This window comes from Anopheles gambiae, chromosome 3 (assembly GCF_943734735.2).
Source record: "Anopheles gambiae chromosome 3, idAnoGambNW_F1_1, whole genome shotgun sequence".
NCBI classification, from domain to species: domain Eukaryota; kingdom Metazoa; phylum Arthropoda; class Insecta; order Diptera; family Culicidae; genus Anopheles; species Anopheles gambiae.
The window spans coordinates 61456230-61478402 of NC_064602.1; the positions used below are offsets into that span (position 1 = coordinate 61456230).

The 22173-nt window shown below is 38.5% G+C and overlaps 2 long non-coding RNA genes across 2 annotated transcripts; both read left to right on the forward strand.

The window, feature by feature from the left end:
- Nucleotides 1–1879: 1879 nt before the first annotated feature.
- On the forward strand, nt 1880–5608 carry LOC133393362 (uncharacterized). The gene is made up of 3 exons (XR_009766125.1): nt 1880–2215; nt 2283–2510; nt 5502–5608. It is a non-coding gene; the product is annotated as an uncharacterized LOC133393362 (long non-coding RNA).
- Nucleotides 5609–18786: 13178 nt separating this feature from the next.
- Nucleotides 18787–19626, forward strand: LOC133393327 (uncharacterized). The gene is made up of 5 exons (XR_009766095.1): nt 18787–18898; nt 19110–19257; nt 19318–19380; nt 19448–19498; nt 19570–19626. It is a non-coding gene; the product is annotated as an uncharacterized LOC133393327 (long non-coding RNA).
- The last annotated feature ends 2547 nt before the right edge of the window (nt 19627–22173 follow it).

The window sequence follows — 22173 nt, forward strand, 5'->3', positions numbered from 1 at the left end:
CCTGTGAGGGAATGCCGAGTTCATTGCTATTGTGCGCGTGTCCATTTTGCATCGCTGCACATGCACATTCATCAATCAGCACACCGGCGTTTTCGTCCGAGGAACAAGCGCTGCTGTCGATGCAAATTTTAGCTTTTATCCAAGTGCAAACGCACGCTGTTTCACATGATAACACACATTATCAGAATACTTTCAACGCAATATGACATTTTGTCGTTAGATGATTTTTTTTACTCATGTTTTGTCGAACATAAAAAAACTAATTTTGGAATCCAGGAAGTTTACTTTGTTGAAGTTCTGCAAACACATAAAAATGTTACTTTTACCACGTTTTATGAAGACAAAACAACAGTTTAACTTACGCAATAAACACAAAAGCTGGGGAAGCTTGCAGTGATTTTATAGCTTTATGTATTCTGAAACATCCAAACTAAATTTTTCATGCACGTTTCCAGTTGTATTGTTTTGAAATAATCTGAATTTTGCTTTAATTCCTAGGTCCATAAATGACTGCAGGTTGATCCCGCGTACTTTGACAAATCTGGATTTGACAATTAGGGAACCACAGATTTATAAAAAGCTTAGCAGTCTCCAGAGGTATCCCCGTTCATGATGGCGACCAAAATCAGATACATAAACCTGCCTGTTGTCTATTTATCCACCTTGCTCAAATGAAGCTTTCAGATACAGCACACGTAATTCAATTAGGTACACTTGAACTAAATGATTGATTGTTTGAAATGAAATGAACTTTGCGGGTTGAAATTAATTTTATGGTAATCATTAGTGCTCTGCACATATTTTATATTTTTTCCCGTTAAAAATATATGTGTGTGGATAATTTTGCGTAATCAACATAACCTTCTATGGATGGGTTACGTTTTTGAGCTGCTTATTTGTCTAAAAAACAAGTGTCTTCAATTAAATTTCACTAGGTGTAGCTGTGCGATATGTATATACTGGTGAGTTGCTCACTCAAAAGCAATCAGCTGCAGGTAAGGGTAAAAGTAAGGCTCAGCCCTCTACGTTACATTGGAGAAGCGTTACCTTTTGCTTTCGCTACACAGAAAACTTTTTTTACTGAACTTCAGTAAAATTTTACTGAAATTTTTTTAACTGAAGTTTCAGTAATCCTTTCAGTAAAAAGAATGTTTACTGAATCATTCAGTAATGTCCGGTGCTCACCAAAATGACAGCTCGTTTACTGAAATCCCAGTAAAGCTATTCTCATATTACTGATTTTTCAGTTGTTGGTAGCGATTAAAAAATGACGAAATATTTATTTTAAATTGAGTTTTTATTGATGCGCAGATATTGCCAGTCCCTCAGTTCATATTCATACATGTTTTGTGTTGTTTTATACAGTTTTTATACTGTATTTTGCCGCCGCAAGTGTAGATGGTTCAGTAAGCGCTCACAGACACCACGCAATTTCAGCAAGCACAGTGGATAGTAGCAAACATTTTACACACCAACACGGCTGCCAATTGTTTTAAATTAATCCCGTAAGCCGAAATATCTCCTGAAATTTCACCAGGGTGCCTGTAAGCGCCTACTAAATCAACTTTTTGCACATCACGAGCATGTAGGTACCGCATTGTTTTGTTTTGATGTTCTGACTGACAGGTCGATTTGACAGAATGAATTGCTGCATTTTCAGTAATTTGTTTTACTGATATCCAGTGAAACGACTTATTTGACACTTATTTTACTGATTTTCAGTAAAATGCGTATTACTGAAATGAATTCAGTAAATTATTTTGCTGAAAGTCAGTAAAAACATGACATTCATACTGAAAATCAGTAAAATATTCTATTACTGAACCGTTTCAGTAAAAAACTTTACTGAATCAGGATGAGAACATTTGCTGTGTAGCGTACACCAGGCGGCGCTACGGTCGCAGCCATTACCGAACGACCCAAGTTACATTTTTTCGAATGTCAAAATCAAAGCAAACAGCTGATGATATATTTACATTTTGTGTTGAGATTTCGTTCCAGTGCGTGCAATAAAAAAGCAAATTGTGTGTAATTTAAGTTGAGTTTGCGTCTGATATTTTCATTAACGATGGTAAGTAGACACACATGTTCGAAAAGACAACTTTGTGTTTGTTTTAGATGTTAACACATTACGGCGGAGTGGTGCGGAGCAAAGGCATGCAAAGGCAAAAGAGGAGCAAAGGCAAAGGCGACCGGTCAACCAGATATGCTTTTAGTAAGTGTTTTATATGTGATTTTAAAATGTGTTTGTTATACTAATACGTGATCGGATATAATTACAGGCTTTCCTCTGGACCATTGAAGATTGGATTGCTAAATCGGATGTATGGAGTGCGGACGATGTGTGTGCAGTTGCGATGGAGCACGAAAGCAATTGTCAAGCGGATGCTGCAACATTGTCGACAACAGATGCTGTACAGCAGCCTTCCGAGCTGTTAAATGTCCAGGACAAATAGATGCTATAGCAAAGAGAAAAAGCTCAGAAACTGCATCATTGCATCGGAAACAAGGTAAGATTATAACGATGACGATGACGATGACGACGAGAACGACGATAGAACCTGAATTGGGTGCGTGAATAATCAGTATAGCAAGGGTTTCATCCGCAAATTAGAGTGTCAGGAAAGCATTCATAGCATAGCATAGCATAATTATACAGTGTATTAGCTGCAAAATAGAAAAGCTACAGGTAGCGATAATCTAAATCTAATACAATCACAAAGCTATGCAGCATGCACTTGCTTGAGGATAATGTTAAGGCAATCATTTTGTATGTATTATACAATGTATGCTGCAATGTATACATAAAATATATAAACAAATTATGTTCGAAACAGGGACTAACGCTGCAACCAAATGCCCTTAAACTTTTAACATGATGACAGTGTTTTCAGCTGTTTGATAAAAATATCACAGAAATGGAAAGAAACGGATTATGTGTGTATCGTTATGGTTCGTAGGTATGAGGTATTTATGTTTCAGAACGATTTTTAACAGATAGGATGAAAGATTTTACATCATTTGACTGTAACTATTTTTAATTAAATGATATTTTATTCTCTTTTCAGGAAAGGGTTAAAACGAACATATTGCAGCACAAGGCATCGTTCGCCGTTTTAACGTTCTTGCTATGCGGTACTTACAGATGCACTTCCATCGCCGTGGTCAAGTTTAGTTTAGTTTAGTTAAGTTAAGTATAGATTAGTTTAGTTTAGTTTGGTTAAGTTAAGTTAAGTGTAGTTATGTTGCGAAAACGCTTTGTCCTAAAGATGTTTGGAGTCGTTCCCGAGATGTCCTCGGCCTGCTGTTGCCGTCTACATCGCATGGCTGTTTGAGCAAGTCGTGTTGCGCAGCAGTTTAAAAGTAGTAGTAAAGGATATTAGGCTTAAAATACGAATGCTTAGAATACTATCAAGCAAGCGGTCTTAGGCGGTACATCTTGTGGTACTTATCATTACACGTGTAGTTAGCTCTCTGACTGATTATCAAATAATCTCGATATTATCTGTTCAGCACACTCGGGTATGCTGTGTTGGAAAAGACGACACCATTACTATTATCTAACGTTCGCCCGTAGTAAGGACTGACTATCAGGCTACGCGGTATGGAATAATGCCTTGAAAGCCTGTATAGGTCGGCATGTCCGCGTAGGATGTGTACGCCAAATAGAAGAAGAAGAGCGTTCGATGTCCTCTGTACCACACCTCCTTCCTTTCTTATCCGGCGCTACAACCGCTTTGCACAAATTTAATTGACATAACCTGTTAGCTTTAAGATAACAAAAAGCATTCGTTATACATTAAACTATTGTGAATGGTGTTATAGTTATTATAAATTAGAACAATTTCTAGCAATGTAATACCCACCACAATTACGCTCACAGTACTAAAGCAAAACAAAAGTAGAATAGATTCACGTTCTTTTTCATACATACTTTATTAAATTGATCGTACAAACAACAGTTAGCAAAGATTATCATTTAAAAACAGGAAGGTTTTGTATAGGGAACAATATGAAGAAGAATAAAGTAAAACAAACACCCCAATAAGAGTCTACTGCGAGCTAGAAAGGAGAACGATTCATTCCATGGGGATGTTGTAGTTGAATCCTATACTCGTTTGAATAAAATTTGAAGATTACGATATTCTTATAGTGTATATTGAAATTCTATTTCAGTTATATATCTGGGGAACATTTAAATGTTGTTGTTTTTTTTTTAAATCCATTTATCAGTCCTTTTGGTTGATCTGGTCTTGGTGCTTATGATACATTTTTTCTGTTATGGCAAAAGTTCCGATTTCGCTTCCAATTTCGATCATTTGGGTGTCCGATCAATACGGCTTGAATAGTGATGTTGTGGTGGATTGCTCGTAGAAATATTTAGTTAGTTTCAATCTAGTAGCCAATGAGACAAATGGTTGCGCGAAGGTTCGTATGGCCCTCAGTTCATCGAGATGTCGTCCGCTTTGTCAGATCGATTGTCAACGATCAAAGATCCGTCGTCACACACCTGCGGTACTAAACGAATTCGGGCTTCCGAAAAGCCGTTTCCGCCACGTTCACATCGATTTGGTTGGACAACTTCCGACGTTAAATGGAAACCGGTACTAAGTAACGATGATCGACCGGTTTAGTTGTTGGCGGAAAGCAGTTCCCCTACCAGAAATGTTAGCAGAAACTGTCGCCAAAGCATTTTCTGAATGTAGGATATCTCGGTTGAGCGTTTCAGCAACAGTCACGACAGATCAAGGACATGCGTACTACAGCGTACCATCCCGAAGCTAACGGCCTTATCGAACACCTGTATCGATTCGCAACGTTGGTGCGATCAACTGCCGTTGGTCCTGCTCGGCTGATATCAGAGAAGATATCGATTGTTCTGTAGTTTAAATGACATACGGACAGTCTCTGCGAAATTCGGCCGATTTTTTTTTTTAACTTTCTAAGACAGAAATATGTTGTTCATAGTTTGCCGAACTGCTTTGCCGTACCATGCAAAAGCGTTTTTGTGCGAATCACCTCGGTTTAACGGCTTCTTCGACACCCATACCAGGGGTACGGTTTCCCCATACATTTTCAAATTATCGAAAGGCATGAAAAGAACGTATCGAACCAGCATAAGTCTGCGAACAGGATCCGAACGAGGATGATGAAGGAACAAAACTTACACCATCCGCTCACCGTGTACGGTTGTATGGACGGTGGGGGACTTAGGGGAACTCGGTGGTGGAGTAATTGTAGCAGTATGTTGGTTGTAATCTAGTAACCATCATATATAAATAATGAACAATAAACATAAAGTGAATGAAGTCAGTCTTAGTTCACTCGTTCAGAACGGTTGACATCGTTTTTCTATCGCTTCCGCAAAGGTAATACCTGAAAGACAGTTGTGTGTTTTGATATGTAGGCTGAAATAGGCGGGTGAAGTAAAATAATTTTAAAATTTTCTATTTAGCTTTAATTGAAATAGTTTATTTTATTTTCCTTTTCATAATTTACAGGACAAACGGAAGACTGGTGCTAGCTGTTGCTTTCCATGGTAGTTTTCTTAATCCATTTTTCTTTCAACCATGTTTTCTTTAAACCATTTTTCTTTCAACCGTTTTTCTTTCAATCGTTTTTCTTTCAACAATTTTTTCATTCAATCATTTTTTTTCTTTCAACTATTGTAAATTAAAACATACCCAATCGTATGAGAAGAGTAAAAAGTGAAATATTATCCAATATTTGGTGCTTTGTGATATAAGTGATAGTGTTGCAGATGACTAAGGATGACAAGCATTACTTTTTTCAATTTTTCTTAATTTATTTTACTTAAACTTAAGGTACTATAACGTTGTGCAAGTTGCATTAGATGAACATATCTTAACTTATATTCTATAAACAATATTTAAAAAAACTACTCCACATAATTGCACCTTTCCTAAAGACATCCTTAATCATTACTCCTCTTGGCCACATCCGAACCCCGCCCCCCCCCCCTCCCCTTCCTTTTTCACTTTCTGTCACGCACACACAACTAGTTGACGAGGTAATTAGGAAGCGTATCGTCCTATCTGTTCTGACAGTCCGAACGAATCTGATCTGCCATGATCGGAAATTGTTTTATTTGGACATTGGTTTGTTTTATTAACAATTCATTGCTATCGTTTAGCTTCTGCTCGATGTTGACAAAAGCTCTAGTTGCTGTCACTATAGGCCATGAAAAACTGTCGCTTATGAGTGTTTTGGATTATAATGTATAAGCTGATCCTGCTTTGGGTTATGATGTGTAATTTGTTCTAATTGTTAAGTGTTTATCTATCTTTGCCTGCGCTTTTGGTGATGTATTCTCGGTTCCACTACTTTTCTATAAGTGTGCTTCGGTGTGGCAATTTTTGTATGAACGATGTGGCCTAAATTCTTCCGAGGTGTGTTGCTATGGTGTGCATGTGTTTATGTCTGATAGTGTTTATTGTAATAAGTGTTAAATGTGTTTAATGAAAATAGTAATGCGTTTTGTAAACAGAAAAAGTGTTTTAATTGTGCTATACTATAGTTTATAAATTTACCTTTGATTTGATATCCAATTGGATGCCGAGGTTCCAGCGATTGAAATTTGGGCTTTGATGAAATTGGGTTATACTATGAAAAAGTAGATGTAGATTAAAAAAAGTGCCATGTTAGCCATGCTGAAAAATTGTTTAAAGCTTTCATTAATGGTAAATGTTTTGCAGTACTGGAATTCAGCGGGATAGAATTGACGGAAAGCACACTACGCTAATGAGGAGAATTATACAGAAAGTCTAATCATATCTCCTGTCTTTTAACCACAACAACACTGCCTCAATTATACACGGATAGTGGAGCAAGAAAAAAGTAAACATACCTGTTTCTACGTATAAGCAGTATTAATTCGATGTTGTTTTTCCTGCGATGAATGTTAGCGTTCCAAACTGTGCCAGCATTTGAGTCATCGACAAACTGAGACAACGCTTACCTTACCATGTGGGGTAAAAGGACCTTATTTGTGAAGCTGAAATGAAAAAAAAACTTCCTTTCCAGTTGGTATATACAAAAGGTATAAAAAAATACCAATTGAATACTCCAGCCAGCACCACGAGGAGGTCGAAAGGAAATGGCCAGCCATGCTAGAAGAAAAAAATTAATAATATGTCTATATGAGGTAACGCAACTATCGAAAATCAATGTGTGACTTTCACAGCTTCCAATAAAGGCTGAAAACAATCATCAGGGTGCATTTTGCGGAAGTGATATTCCACCAAATACTGATTCAGGTGCGTAATGCGGTTTGTGCCTTTTTTCTTAAGGAAATCTTTAAGCCAACGCCATAGATTTTCGACTTTTTGCGTATGAATGAACTTATTGTCGGGATGAACGAAATTTTTGGAATGGTTTACCATGCCATGGCTGTACCCAACCTCGGCTAACGAAACATATCCTCCCCAAGAGTCGGTTAGGATTGTTGTGCCATCATCTACGTTGTCGCATATTAACCGAGTCAACGTATCAGCGTTCCGATGCTGTACTCGCTGCAGAAAAATTTCGTTCGTCTCCCGACAAATTCCACCAACCAACCACTCTCCGTCACTCTTTGTGCGAGTGAGCCGTCCACGGTTATATTTTCGTGAAGTTATTTTCGTCTCATCGATTTCGACTGTCTTGCCCGGACCGCCAATTTTTGATGGCGCCAGCATTGCGACAACATCGAAAAGGAGGAGACGTATATTACGGAAATGGTCAATTACCGTTATCTTGCTGAGCTGCAGCTGCTTCACCACTTCTGCCACGCTGACATTGATACTCCACAGGTACAGCAACAGGACCTCCTGCATCAGTGTAAGTCTGGATCCTTCAAAGAAAGATCCAGCACGGACACTGACTTCCGCGTTTTTGCACATTCGTCCTGTGCACACCCACTTGCAGCGATCCTTCGTCCCCTTTATGTTTTTACGCAGCCGCATCGGCTGCTCGCACTTCCGGCACAGCTGAACAGCCTGCAATAGCTTATGGTCTATGAGCCATTCGACTGCTGCAACAGGCTCATGCAGCTTAAGCACCAGCGATGCAAACGTTTCGGTCGCCCTAAAATTGGTAGAATAAAGTTGAAAAATTATCACAGCTTGTTCGTACATTACTCTTAATGTTCACCCTTTTGTCTTCTGATATGGCGCAACAACCACAGTAAGATAGGGCATCAAACATTATTAAACAATTACCAACACGATAATGCAACCAATTCAATTAAAAAAAAAGTTTATCCGATATTTTAAACTGGAAAATAATATTAAGTGGAAACACACTGTAACCATAAAACCATAATTAATGTGCAAAGTCTTAAGCCAAATCTTGGAAATGGGGTATAATAATATTCTATTATTATTCGCCGCCAAATTTTACTGAAGGGTTAACATTTTCAGGCGGTCCTATATGAACTGGATATTAGATATTAGAATCGAGATCGTAACAGGGTCGGGAATGAACAGTGATATAGCCTCGGGCCGTAGTTGGAAGACTTCTGCTCTATACTATCTGAAATTTGCATTTTTTTTTTCATTAAGCGAAAGTGTAAAGCCAAATGCATTGGAACCCCTCAAAATGAGCTCCCATGATGACAAATGTTTCACTTAACCATCAATTTTCAATGCTCAACAAATACATCTCTTATTATTTTGCGTAACAACCATTATCGATCAAGGCCTGCCTTTTATACCATTAATTGGTTGGACTATCGGTGGGTTATTGGCTACCCGCAGCAGGATAGTCACTAAGGGGAGCACGGTCCATATGGGACTTGAACCCATAATGAGCATGTTGTAAATACCTCGCTTAAAATTTTGCATAACAAGCAATATCATTTGTGTTTTTGGTACATGTTTTGGTGCAGATGTGAATTTAAAATCACGATGAGTATTTTCTTTACCTTTGATTATCGCCCAGAATCGTTAATTATAATACTATTGTCAAGAGGATAAGTGTCACAATATTGTGCGAGATATTGACGAATGTTTCTAGCGCGTTTTTTTTTTAACCTACTTGCTGATGAAGGCGAAAGTTTACCCAACCTACTGCATATATACATATCGTTTTAAAGTGTGTGGAAGAATTTTTTTTGCAACTCAATTTATCAATCGAATCCACAATCGTTAGTTGGTACGTTCTCCTTTCTCTACCATCATTATCTATCTTGTACTATTGTTGCACGGGAAATAGAAACCCTTCTACCACAGGTACCATTACCTGTAATATTTCTTGGTAATTTCAATGCCCGGCATTCTACCTGAACAGATTCACTATCTAACCCCACTGGCCATATGTTGCAGGACTATTTTGGTACCTGAAGCAACCAGATCATTACATAGTCCATCAGAAATGGCCCAGGTGAAAAAATAAAGAGGCTGATTCGGAAAAGTGCACAACAGAACTATCACACACATTAGCCCCCCCTGAGATAATGATTCCTTCCTTGTGCGTTTTAGGGAAACAATAAAAAATACAGCCTTAACTAGCATCGCTTATATAAAGGGTACAGTAAGCAGAAGTTTCGTCCGCTGGTGGAATGAAACAGTTGTCCTCGCCATTAAAGCTCGACAAATTGCAATTATGATATTGTTATGATGGGTTTGCAACACACAATTTTCCATGTAATTTTCTTCAGATCTGAGTCAAGAATCCTGTTTAACGAGTTGATGCTTCCGACCAAAGTTACAAAAGTCTTTTTTTAGTATGGCGTACTTAATTGGTACGTATATTCTTTTTTTAATATGACGTACTTAATTGGATTACTCCTTCCGATACTATAATATTTGGTGTTCCGATACTATTCCGGATGATCGGAAAACTTGTTTCGCAATTCCCATTCCAGTACTCAATAAACAGTCACTCCTGAATTGCATTGGCAAAACCGGGTAGAGAATGGTAAATAGAAGTCTGACGCAAAAATTAGAAGACCGCAATAGTACCTTTGTACCAAGCAACATATTAAGTTTTTTTTTAAACTATATCTGTTGCAAGCAGTCTACATACATAACTGTTAAATGTTATAGACTGCTATCGTTCCGTAAACCTAAGAAAGCTGGATGACTTAATAAAGTAATACTTTTAATAATAATAATCATAAGCATTATAATAATAATAATAATAATCATAATCATAATCATAATTATAATAATAATAACAATAATAATAATAATAATAATAATAATAATAATAATAAAAGTATTTATAATAATAATTATAATAAAAGTAATAATAATAATAATAATAATAATAATAATAATGAAAGTATTTATAATAATTATTATAATAATAATAATAATAGTAATAATAATAATAATAATAATAATAAAAGTATTTATAATAATAATTATAAAAATGATAATAATTCAAATAATAATAATAATTATAACAGGGCTTTAAAGGTGGCACAGACGCTGAAACATATTGTTTTGCATTTAACCGACCGAATTTTGCTGTACTACCTGTGATAAGGTACCCGCTGCGCAAAGCGACGGAAAAAATCATGGAGTTCTGAGAATTTTATCATGCCTTCCTTTTCTCTCCAACGGCAAATTTGTCGAGCAGCTCGTCGAGCTACCCGTCCCTGGCTCCGCCTCATACCCCTCGCCTGAGCGCGCTGTCGAAGGTTTGGATGTGTTGGTGCGTCAGACGGCCAATCGCTGTCAGCCGTCGTCCGTGCTTTTTCCCTCCATAGCGCTATCTCTTTCTCGCGTGTGGACAATGCTCATGAGTTGCTGTGGCGCTTAAAAAACCGTTCATACACATTGCGGCGATGAAGTTGCATTTTTACAAATCAAACCAAAAAAGCGCAATGAGTTTAATCGATGCAATGTAAAAATGAGTACGAAATCGCTAGCGCACGATGGAGGGTTTGCTGTGCAACGCGCAGAACCCTAATTCGCTCCAACACGTTTCTAACACTAAGCTTTTGCTTTCGTCTGTTGTGGATTACATAGATATGCAGAGCATCCTGCGCATGATTGTGAGTGTGCGTGTGTATGCAAAACTGTCGCCAAATGTAATTTCTTCCGGAATGTTATGATCCATCGGTCAAGCCTTCCTTTCTTTTGTTCATGAAAGGCGGAAAGACGAATTGAGGCCCCTGAGGAGGGGGTACTGACACACAGCTGTTGGAAGATTGAACAGTATACTTAAATTGCCGGCAGATGGGGGGGGGGGAGGGGGGTGCCCATGGGACCCCTACGATCATCGGTCACAGGCCCTAAAATTGTAGTAGCCATGGGGGAAGGGGAGGTGCAAATGGTTCTCCAGCCACGGAGCCCCAACGACCATCTTTCCGGGGGCCCTTATCGCTAATACTCTGTCCACTTGTAGACATACGGCATACTACAGCCTAGAGATCATCGGCGACCGCCTAGTCCACCTACCGTTAGATCTGCCGGTGGTTCATGACGGTGTTTTTGTGGAGGTTCATCCCCCGCGTATGCGTATGCACCGGGCAGAAGACAGTGTGGCAGTATGCAAGTTGACCGCACCGTCATGTCACATCTTAACAGCATGTCCGTCATGGGTTCTAACCGCGTATGAACCGTCCGCCGTAGCAAGGGCTGACTATCCGGCTACGTGCTACTCAAGACTTGAAAAGGCCGGCATGATCGCGTTGGTTATTACCCCAATAATAATAATAATAATACTAATAAGAACTTAGCATAGCAGCCCACACTCGGGGAAGGTTTTTGTTTTGACTTTGGTACTGCCGGGTCTACCGCTGTCGGGCGACAAATGCACGGAATGCACTCGACCAAAACATGAACCTACCGATCCGAACCTATTCCAAGGCATTGCCGGTCAATCAGCGTCACGATACCGACAAGTCAACAAGCCGCCCGATTCTGGACGGACTGGTGCAGCACCATACGCGCACCGTAATAAACAAATCCAGAATCCTCTTTTGTATGAATTCAATTCAAGTTTTGTTTCCACTTGCGTCCGCTAGCGGAATGGGAAAGAAATTTGCTACATATCACATGCACGTTCGCTTCGATCGTGTGCCTTTTTAACACCCCCAACAGCAGAGACGATCGCAAAGATGCCAATGCCAATGGTTGTGTTGTCTCTCAAGTAGCGAGATCGAAAATGCATGGACTTTGTAGCCGCAGCGGATGAAAATGTACCCATCAGAATCAAATAGTTCTGGGGTTTCCAAACGCACGCACACATACAAACACGCGCGCAAACTCACACACACACACACACACACACACAAACAAACGCGCGCGCGCGCACGCGATAAGGCACCTACGAACGCGCGCACGCGAGAACGCACCTACGAAAGCGCGCACGCAAGCACGCACCCCCCACCAAACCCCCCTCCCCATCCGCTAACATCAGCTATCATATAGCGCATCCTCATCCCTAGCGCCGCACGGGGTGGGGGATCGCGGCATGATAGAGTGAACGGTCACTTTCCCCGCGCTGTGTGCGTGCGTGTGTGTGACGAGACCCAAAAACTCGAGACAGATTTCGACACATTGAAAAAAAATATTTTTTATTGCCACTATACACCGTGCTACATGATGCTTAGAAGGTCGTTGAAGCATCAAACATGTTCTAATTAAAAAATATTAGATTAGTGTTAGACGTTCTCCTACGCTTGTTTTAAATAGGCTTCTTTGCCCTCAATTGGCAGGGGCATCGAATGGTCTCATCAGCAGCGGCACGAAATAAAATAAACCATCAATACACCGATAACACTTTAAATCTCAAAATGAACCAGCTTCTCCCGCATCGTCAAGGTCACACACAATAAATAAATGCTAACACTCACCAATAACAATACACAACCGCAATGTACATATATACCAACGCATACACACAATCAGCTGACGGCGAAAGGCACGGGCTGAAGCGCAAGTAAGGCACGGCAGGGAGGGGAAAGGGAGTGAGAGGAAGAGGAGGAAGGAATGGGCGCCAATATTTTTTTAATTTTTCGGCCGTTTTTTTTGCTCCGCCGTCTGAAATAGTTCATCCATTCCTTCAGCAGATGGCGCTCGTTCCGCACCTAAAAACTGCAAGAAATACGCCGGCTATCGTAGTTTTGGCTGAAGTCTAGCGTATTTTTTTGCGTATTTTTTGACGCAAAACTACGCAAAAAACTACGCAGAAAACTGCTCGAATTTGCGCAGCGGGTAGTGATGGGAAAAATGAATCTCAGAAGGGAGTCGAATCTTCGAATCCCAATCCTGGATGGGATTCGAATCGTTGAATCCCAATACCAATATGGTATAGCGTTTTATTCTAGTTAGCAGCGGTGGGGGGGGGGGGGAAGGAGTTAATTAGTTAATACTGGAATAAGAGGTCATTCTATTTTACTCAAAATTATTTCATATCATAATTAGTACAGGTCCCCGAGATACGCAAATCTTCCCAAATAACCAAATCGGCCTTAACCCACTGTAAAGCCACTTTAAACCCACGTGGGTTTGTGGTGGTCGATTCAGTCGTTAACCCACCAAATTTTAGAACAATCGGAGCTGTCAGTTCCAATCATATGTATTGACCTTGCCCGCCCTTGGCCCACCTTTTCCAAACATGTTGAAGAGGAAAAGATGGATCAAGGGCGGGCTAGGGTCAATATGCTTAACAGGATTTCAACACATCGATTATTTTAACTCATTCACTTACATCACAGCATAACTTCGGCAATATTATAAATCTATAAACTGTGCACTGACCCGCGAAATGGATGAGTCCATTTGTAAGTAAACAAACACACACAACTATGTTTTACAACAAACAAAATTAAACCCACACGTTTAATCGCTTCCTTTGCATAATTCATCACATTTTGGGGTGAAACTTGTTTAGAAAATGAACTGCCCATGTATACAAACTTACTTTAACGACATTGGAGTGGCTGCTTCTGTGGCCATGTGGTTTAACCCACCAAACTTATTGTGTTTTGGCTTTGTTTGATGGAACTGAATTTTAAGTACAAGAAATTGGTGGCGTTTTCGGTATCTTGGTTATTTGGGTTTATTCAACATCAAATCAAATAATTTATTTAGTGACAATAACTTCTCATTAAATGCTACATTACATGAACATTTGCTATATTTTGACTGAAAACTGCGTGATTCGGCTTCCGATATTAGACACACGCGGTTTTTCTCGACCCCCATTACTAGCGTATCTTGGGGAAAGCTTCTAAACCCGCTGTGCAAATTCGAGCAGTTTACTGCGTAGTTTTTTGCGTCGTTTTGTGTAAGAAAATGCGCAAAATAATACGCTAGACTTCAGCCAAAACTACGATGGCCAGCGTATTTATTGCAGTTGTTGAAGGCGCGGCGAGCGAGAGAGCAAATGCGAACAAACTGCTATCTCTTTCTACCAATTCAAATTGGACGCAATGTTGTTTATTTATTTATTGAAGATAATTGCGTGGCGCGCGCAGGGGCCTTTGCAATATTAAAATAAAGTAATACTTAAAATAACCTTACTTGCTATATATTTGAAAACAGACATGAACATTTAAACGTGGCAACTGTAATGTTGAAGTCAAAAAAGCAGTAGAACTTATTGAAAGCTTTACACATTGAAATAATTGGATCATGAGCTCCTCTGGAAGTACGGGCCCGGTCTATTTTGATCAGAAAATTTCGAGGACGAAGTGCGTGGTCAGGGGCGTACAAATTTATTTTAAGAAGAAGCTCGGGAGCATCAATTTCGCCTTTTATTAGTTTTGCTACAAAAACTGCTTGTGCTACCTCCCTACGTCTCTCTAAGGACTACAATCCTAGAAGAAGCCGTCTAGTTTGATAGGTTAGAGGCTGGTCCATGTTCCACCGCAAGGTTCTTATAGCTATTTTTGTGAATTTTTTTCTGAATTCGCTCAATTCGTTTGGACCAGTTGTTAGTGTGTGGAGACCATGTTACAACATTAAATTCAAGTACGGATCGGACTAAGGCGACGAACAGTTGTTTTAAACAGAAAGGGTCATTAAAATCAGATGTCAGACGATGAATAAAACCAAGCTGCCGATATGCTTTGTCGATGACGTACGAATATTGTTGACGGAAGGAGAGTGATGAGTCAAGAATAGTGCCGAGGTCCTTAGTTTCTATGTTACGTGGGATTATACACGAGTCAAGGTTATAGTCTCGCTTGATAGGGTCTTTTTTACGAGTAAAACTAATCACGCAACACTTATTGACACACAAGGATAGCGAGTTCGCAGAGCACCAATTGCTAAATTCGTCTAGGCTGTGCTGGAGTGTCGAGCTGTCCGAATCATTTCTAATGGTCGCATAAATCTTGATATCGTCCGCATACATAAGCAAACATTGATTTGGGAGCGCAAATACAACATCATTAATAAATAGGATAAACAATACTGGGCCAATGTTACTTCCCTGTGGTACACCGGACGAACTAACGAACACATTGGACAAGCACTTATTGATTTTAACACAGTATGATCTTTGGTTTAAATATGATTTTAACCATATGACTAGATTATTATGAAAGCCAAGCCGGCTCAGTTTCGCAAGGAGTATGTCATGGTTAATTCGATCAAATGCTGACATGAAATCAGTATAAATTGCATCAATCTGTGACTTGCCGTCCATTGCCGTAAGGCATTCAGACACGAATTGAACGAGATTGTTCGACACCGATCGTTTGGGAACAAATCCGTGCTGGCTTGGACTGATATAATTCAAGCCACCCCTGACTAACGCTTCCTGGACAAGAATTTCGAGTATTTTTGCTGATGCACATAGGGAAGTTACGCCACGATAATTAGATATAACATGTCTCGGACCTTTTTTATGAACGGGTGTCATCCACGAAGTCTTCCACATAGTAGGATATGTAGAACTGTGCAGAGAAAGCTTAAACAGATGGACCAGTGGCTCTGAAAGATAAGTTGAGCACTTCTGTAAGACTATTGCTGGAATCCCGTCCGGACCCGGGATAAATGAGGGTTTAATTTGTTTGATTGCATTTTCTACCGATTCATTTGTGATGACAATATCATTTATAGACATATCTAGAACATCCGCGGGTGTGTGCTGCAGGGCAGTTGCAATATTAATTGGTGACGAAGATTGAAGGTCGAAAACTGAACTAAATTTTTTGGCAAAGAGCTGACTGATTTCAAGTTCACTTGAGGCTTTCTCGGTGTCTAGTGACATTACTGACGGGATTTTTGCATTTTTCCTCTTACGGTTAACGAAAGAAAATATTTTAGTCGGATCGGTGGATATACTTCGATGAAGTTTGTTGATATAGATTCTATACAGATGCCTATTGAATCTTCTATAGTTGCCACTAACAGTGTTAAACAATAGTCTGTCGGAGTGAAGATTAGACTTTACGAGACAATGTAAAGCTCTATTTTTCGCAGATTTAAGTCTTTTTAATTCTCTATTGCCCCACGGGGGACCGGAAGCTGCGCGCTCTTGTAAAGTAGGGCAGCATTTGTGAAGGACTAGACCAACCTTGATTTGAAAGGAGTCGATTGCCGAATCGATTGATAAGGTGGGATTGCTATTAGAATTAAGGAATGACCAGTCAGTATTGGCAAAAGCGTCAATCATTTTTGGGAAATCAGCTTTTCTAAAATCGAGATGTCTCAGGCTGTTCGATCCAGTGACTTCCGTAGCAGTCTGGGTTGTTGATGGAAGTGTAATATTGACCAGCAAGCTCGGATGATATCGGTCTTCCTCAGTTAAACAATCTATGGAACGGAAAATTCTCATACCATTCTCAATTATACGCGGGCTCACGAATATAAGATCAAGTAAAGACCCATGATTGTTTACATTATTATTGACCTGAGATAGTCCCACAAAGCTGAGAGTATCAAGCAGTTGGGAGCAGGCTGGGGATACACGGGATCTCGGAATGTTGACATGTAGAGAACCGTAAGTGTCACATAGCCAAGAAAGGCCTGGTTGATTGAAGTCTCCCAACACGAGGATCGAGTCTAGTGGATATTTCTCAGAAATTTCCATAAGTGATGAACAGTAAGCAGCAACATATTCGGTATAATTACTAAGAATCGGTGGAACGTAAACGGTACCGATTATTACGAATGAAGTGCCAACACGCATGCGGATCCAGATACTTTCGGTTGATGAGCTCGCAACAGTGATTACTGAGGGACGATGCATGGTTTTAGCCGCCATCAGTACCCCTCCCCCTCGGGGTAATTGTGTAATTGTGTTGGTGGATAACGATCAAAATAAAAGGCGCAAAATCCCAAGCAAGTGAAAATGTCACTTTTCGGCTGTTTTTTCGACAAACATTTCGTGCACGATTTGACAAACGAAACAGTGTACGAGATTCAGACTTTTTTCGGCGCATAACCTCAATTTCGGCACATAACCTCAACTGCGTTGCAAAACTTCAAATGAAGCGTTACAGCTAAAAATGAAGCAGCAAAAAAGAGAGAGAACCCGCACGACAAAATCGAGAAGTTTTGCAGCTCGGATTTTCGATCGCTTTCCGCCAAAAGCGATCGAAAAAGCGAGCAGAAATGTCAGGGAAAACGCTTGGATTCCGATCGAAGAAATATATCAATCCAAAAATTTCAGCGCTGTAAATTTCGAAATATTTCATTTATAAGTTTTTAACAATTTTGAATGCGAAATATTTCACAGCCATGGGCTGTGAAATATTTTGGAAGTTTGAGTTTGAGAAGTTTTCGATCGCTTTGCGCAGCGGGAGTGCAAAAAAAACGCTTCAGGTGCTTGTGCTGTGCGCAGCTTTGTTTTTTGCTCGCACACACTCTTCTCCATCAGCCCCCTCACCTCTTCATTTTACGTATATACATCGTTGGTGCTATTGTAGTGTGTGGGTTGAGACATTCGGGGCGAGTACCGGCTTCGAACGACGAAATCCGTTCGACGCTCATGAGAGAATGAGAATCATGAGATACAACTGTCAAGCATTTAAAGCCGTTTATATCTACGATTCAAGGATGGTCAAGTTTTGAATTTTGATTTTTTTGGCCGTTGGTATTGGATTTCATTCGTTACATCATAATTGGATGATTTGTTATGAATTATAAGGTAGCTTTACTCACTTTCTTTAAATTTGAATTTAAGTTATTTCATATTTAGGAGGGACGACAGGATTGGATTTACTTTATAAAAAAGTATAAAAATACTGATTGATTTTATTTTAAAGAGTTATAAACGTTATTTACATGGTGCAAATGTTTTTCGATATTTTTCTATAAATAAAAATAAATAAATAAATAAATATAAATAAATAAATATAAATAAATAACATAAAATAAAAAAAAAAAAAAAATATATATATATATATATATATATATATATATATATATATATATATATATATATATATATATATATATATATATATATATATATATATATATATACATTTTCAAAACTGATTTATGATTCAAAATTTTTTTATTGGAAATAGATCACAAAACATTTTCAAAATGTTACATACCTCTAAGTTCAATTCACTTCAATCATTTAAAGCAAAATTTGAAGCAAAACGTTACATTGAAAACAACATTCGTTCCAAATCCGCAGCGCAAAACCTCGCGGATTTCTCCCCATACAAACGGGAACGTTCGACCCCGGCAGTTAGAACTCATTCTTTCGCGCGCTTCTTACGGTCTCTCAATGGTACGTTATTTTAAAACTGAGCGCCAAGTGAGCGCCTTCTGACAGCCGCGGCGAACGGATCTCGTCGTTCGAAGCCCATAGTCGCCCCGATTATGACAATCTGTTATCCACAGTTCTGCGCACACGGTTTTATTTACTTGGTGTTCGTTCTCTGGAAAGATAGGCCGGCAGAATCAAGATTTAATGTTAGGTTTATATAGTGTCAATTTTACTTACCGTCGATTTGGATCCGTCGTCCTAGCAAGTGAGCTAAATGATAAGGATAAGTTTTGTTATTTTAAGTTAGGTTTTATGATATTAGGGTCAAGTGATAAAGATACATAGAACAATAGCTTGGTTGAACGCAGATTTTCTCAGGAAATGTTTTTGCTGTCACAGATCTGCGTGTGGAAATATTTCCTGTGTAGTTGGTTATAAATTTTGCATTATATGATTGATGATTCATTTAATTTAAGCATATTGATCAAAAACCTCGCTGCTGGACGTGTTTTGCGATGGATAAAACAAACGACATAAAATCTTCAACGAATTCTTTCACAGGTGCACGTATTTCCTCGGAGCACAATTACGTAGACAACGCACGGTTCATAGAATTACCAAAAGGTGAGTGTTGTTTATTTTTTCTAAGTGTTATTTGATTTAAAACAAAATGTTTGATTACAGAAAACGATAGTTTAACTTTGCCTGCTCCCTATAATCCGTTTGTCGGTCCGAAAACATCTAAAGGTATGTAAAAATACAATGAAATCTTTCCATGTACATCAATAAGAATTGGTATGTTATTTTTTTTCAGAACTCAATATTAATTCGACGTGTTTAACAAACGACACAAGTTTAGAAGCAGGTATATCGCAAGTTACATGAAAACAAATTCTTATGATTGTACTTATGACTTAAACGTTTACTTTTTTACAGCTACCAATAATGATACCTCAAAATATGAACACCAGATAGTCGTCAATAATCCTACTGGCAAGTATTAACAAGTGTCGCTCAAATACGTTTTATTTATTTTTGTTTCTATTTTCAGCACACAAAAAAAGAAAAAAATCCTACTCCTCTTGCGTACAAGGAACTTGAGGACTTACGCGTAATGTTTGACGAGTTTTGTGTCTCATTAACTGCTCAGGTGATTTCAAGGTGATCAATAACCGCATGGACCAAATTGACACTAAAATGGATAACGTTTTAAAGAATACAGCACGTTCTAGATTCATATCAGAAGAACTGATTACGATGACTCGTCCTCGCGAAGGTTTACTTCCCAGGACGGAATTTGAAGTGAATCAGATTAATTCTGAAGAAGAATTGAAAACCTTCGATGTTAAAAACTAAATAATGATTCAGATTTCAAGCGAAAGGTAGTTAGATGGATGCAACTGCAAATCACACGCAATGATGTGGATAATCGTTTACACGATGCGATAGATTTATTATTTACAAAAACATTCTTTGCGCAAATGAATTGGTCCGGTATAAGCAAAACATGTAATGTAACTAAAACAGGTTTACGTAATTATAAGAATATTCTACAATTATTTGTAGAAATAGGGAGCACAAATTCATTAACACCGGCTATTAATTATGTTGCTTTATACTTACAAAAAAAATTAAGACATGCTGCTGAACGTATACATATTGACAATACGAAGCGAACGTCAAGCCGTACCGCAAAACGTAATAGTAATAATCATGGATGATTTTATTTTTACGTTATAAATAAGTATTTTAAATACGTTGTACGTCATCCAAAATGCCTAAAAATGTTTGGTTATAATTATTAAAAAATCATAGTGAATTTATAACTATATAAGAACTGCGTATAAAACGAAAACTTACCTTTATTTTCATACGTAATACGTTATATATCAGCGGAATTTGGGGCAAGTGTGCCATACGGGGCAAGAGTGCCACCAAGCATTTTTCCTTAAAAACTATAGTTTAATGATCAATTGTGTATACAGTTGGTTCCTTTCCAATGACTAGGTATACTGAGCCGAATTTCATATAGACCAATCGATATTCCCCATTGTTTTGAACTGATTTATATTGAGTTTCAAAATTGAGCAGAATATTATAATTTTTGAATCCAATCAAATAAGCTCTCAAAAATCATGCGAACAATCAACCGAGAAAATATTTACACCACCGTATAGCTGAGAAAACGTGAAATTTTTTGTGGGGTTAGTTGAAAAAAACTTTCTTTTTGTCACTGAAAAATTCAATTTCAAAAAAGTTACAACTTTTGGGGCAAGTGTGCCATCTCTGTTTGGGGCAAGTGTGCCACCATCTTTCATAGGCGCGAGCTGTCAAAAATGTAAACATTGTTGCAGCGTGCTGCGGAATGGTGCGCTATTGTGAGCGGATTCCACGCCAGCAAAACAGAACAGTAACAAACCATATTGTGGTACAGTTGGTGGTCAAAAAGGGTTCATTGGTGACTAAATACATGTAGGAATACATACACTAGTGGTACAAACGTAATAATTTCCAATTATCTAAGAAATACGGTTATTTTAACCAGGTGGCCGTCTTGCCCCATACGAGTGGCACTCTTGCCCCATAGCCCAAAAAACAACGTCTTTTTGGACCCTTTTTAAAACGCTTCAAAAACTGTTTTATTTGCACTTTTTTCAAGCGAAATTCATTTATAAGTGAGGAAATTATGTAAAATGGTTATGAGATTTAAATCGGCTTTTGAAAAACACGTTTTAGTGAGTTATAACTTGAAATGCTTAAGGTGGCACACTTGCCCCAAGTTCCGCTAATTAAAATTAAAAAAAAGAGAGGTTTCACTTTATTTGTTATGTTTTTATTTTATTCAACAAGCGTATTTATTACAGGAACAAAAATTAATTCCTCTTTTCGCGATGTGAGCAATGCTACAAATTTGCATTTAATATCATTTAACCCGAAGTCTTGACATGTTTCAGATAACGTATTAACGCATCCTTTGAAAACAAAAATTTCGCTTGACTCAAATGGCTCGTTGAAAACTAAGCCTTTCACATTTATCTTTTTACCAGTAATACGAATACTCTCGCTACCATTCAAATATTCTTTTGTGGCACTTTGGAACTCCACTATGTGATCGTTCTTTGTCAAGAACCAGCCATTTCGTGTGTTATTCTGTAGAAGAAAATTAGAATTAATGTTAAGTGTTGAAACATTACCGCGCTGCTTTACAGTTGGATAATTGTTATTGGATTGAGTTGATGCATGCTGCATGTTCATTTCATCCATTTCGTACAGTCGATTTATGGCCTGTTCTAAATTTCTAAATTCAAAAACTGTAAATAATTTTCGAAAACATACGTGGAAATAGACCACAACGATTCAAAATGCTCTACTTCTTCAAGAACATGACGTAGGTTGTGAACATTGCTGCTAATATAACGTTCACCATACATATTATATTATATTATATTATTATCCGGCGCTACAACCGCTTTGCGGTCTTGGCCTGCCTCAGGAGTGTCCGAAACCGCTCACGGTCTCGCGCCTTCGTCTGCCAGTCCG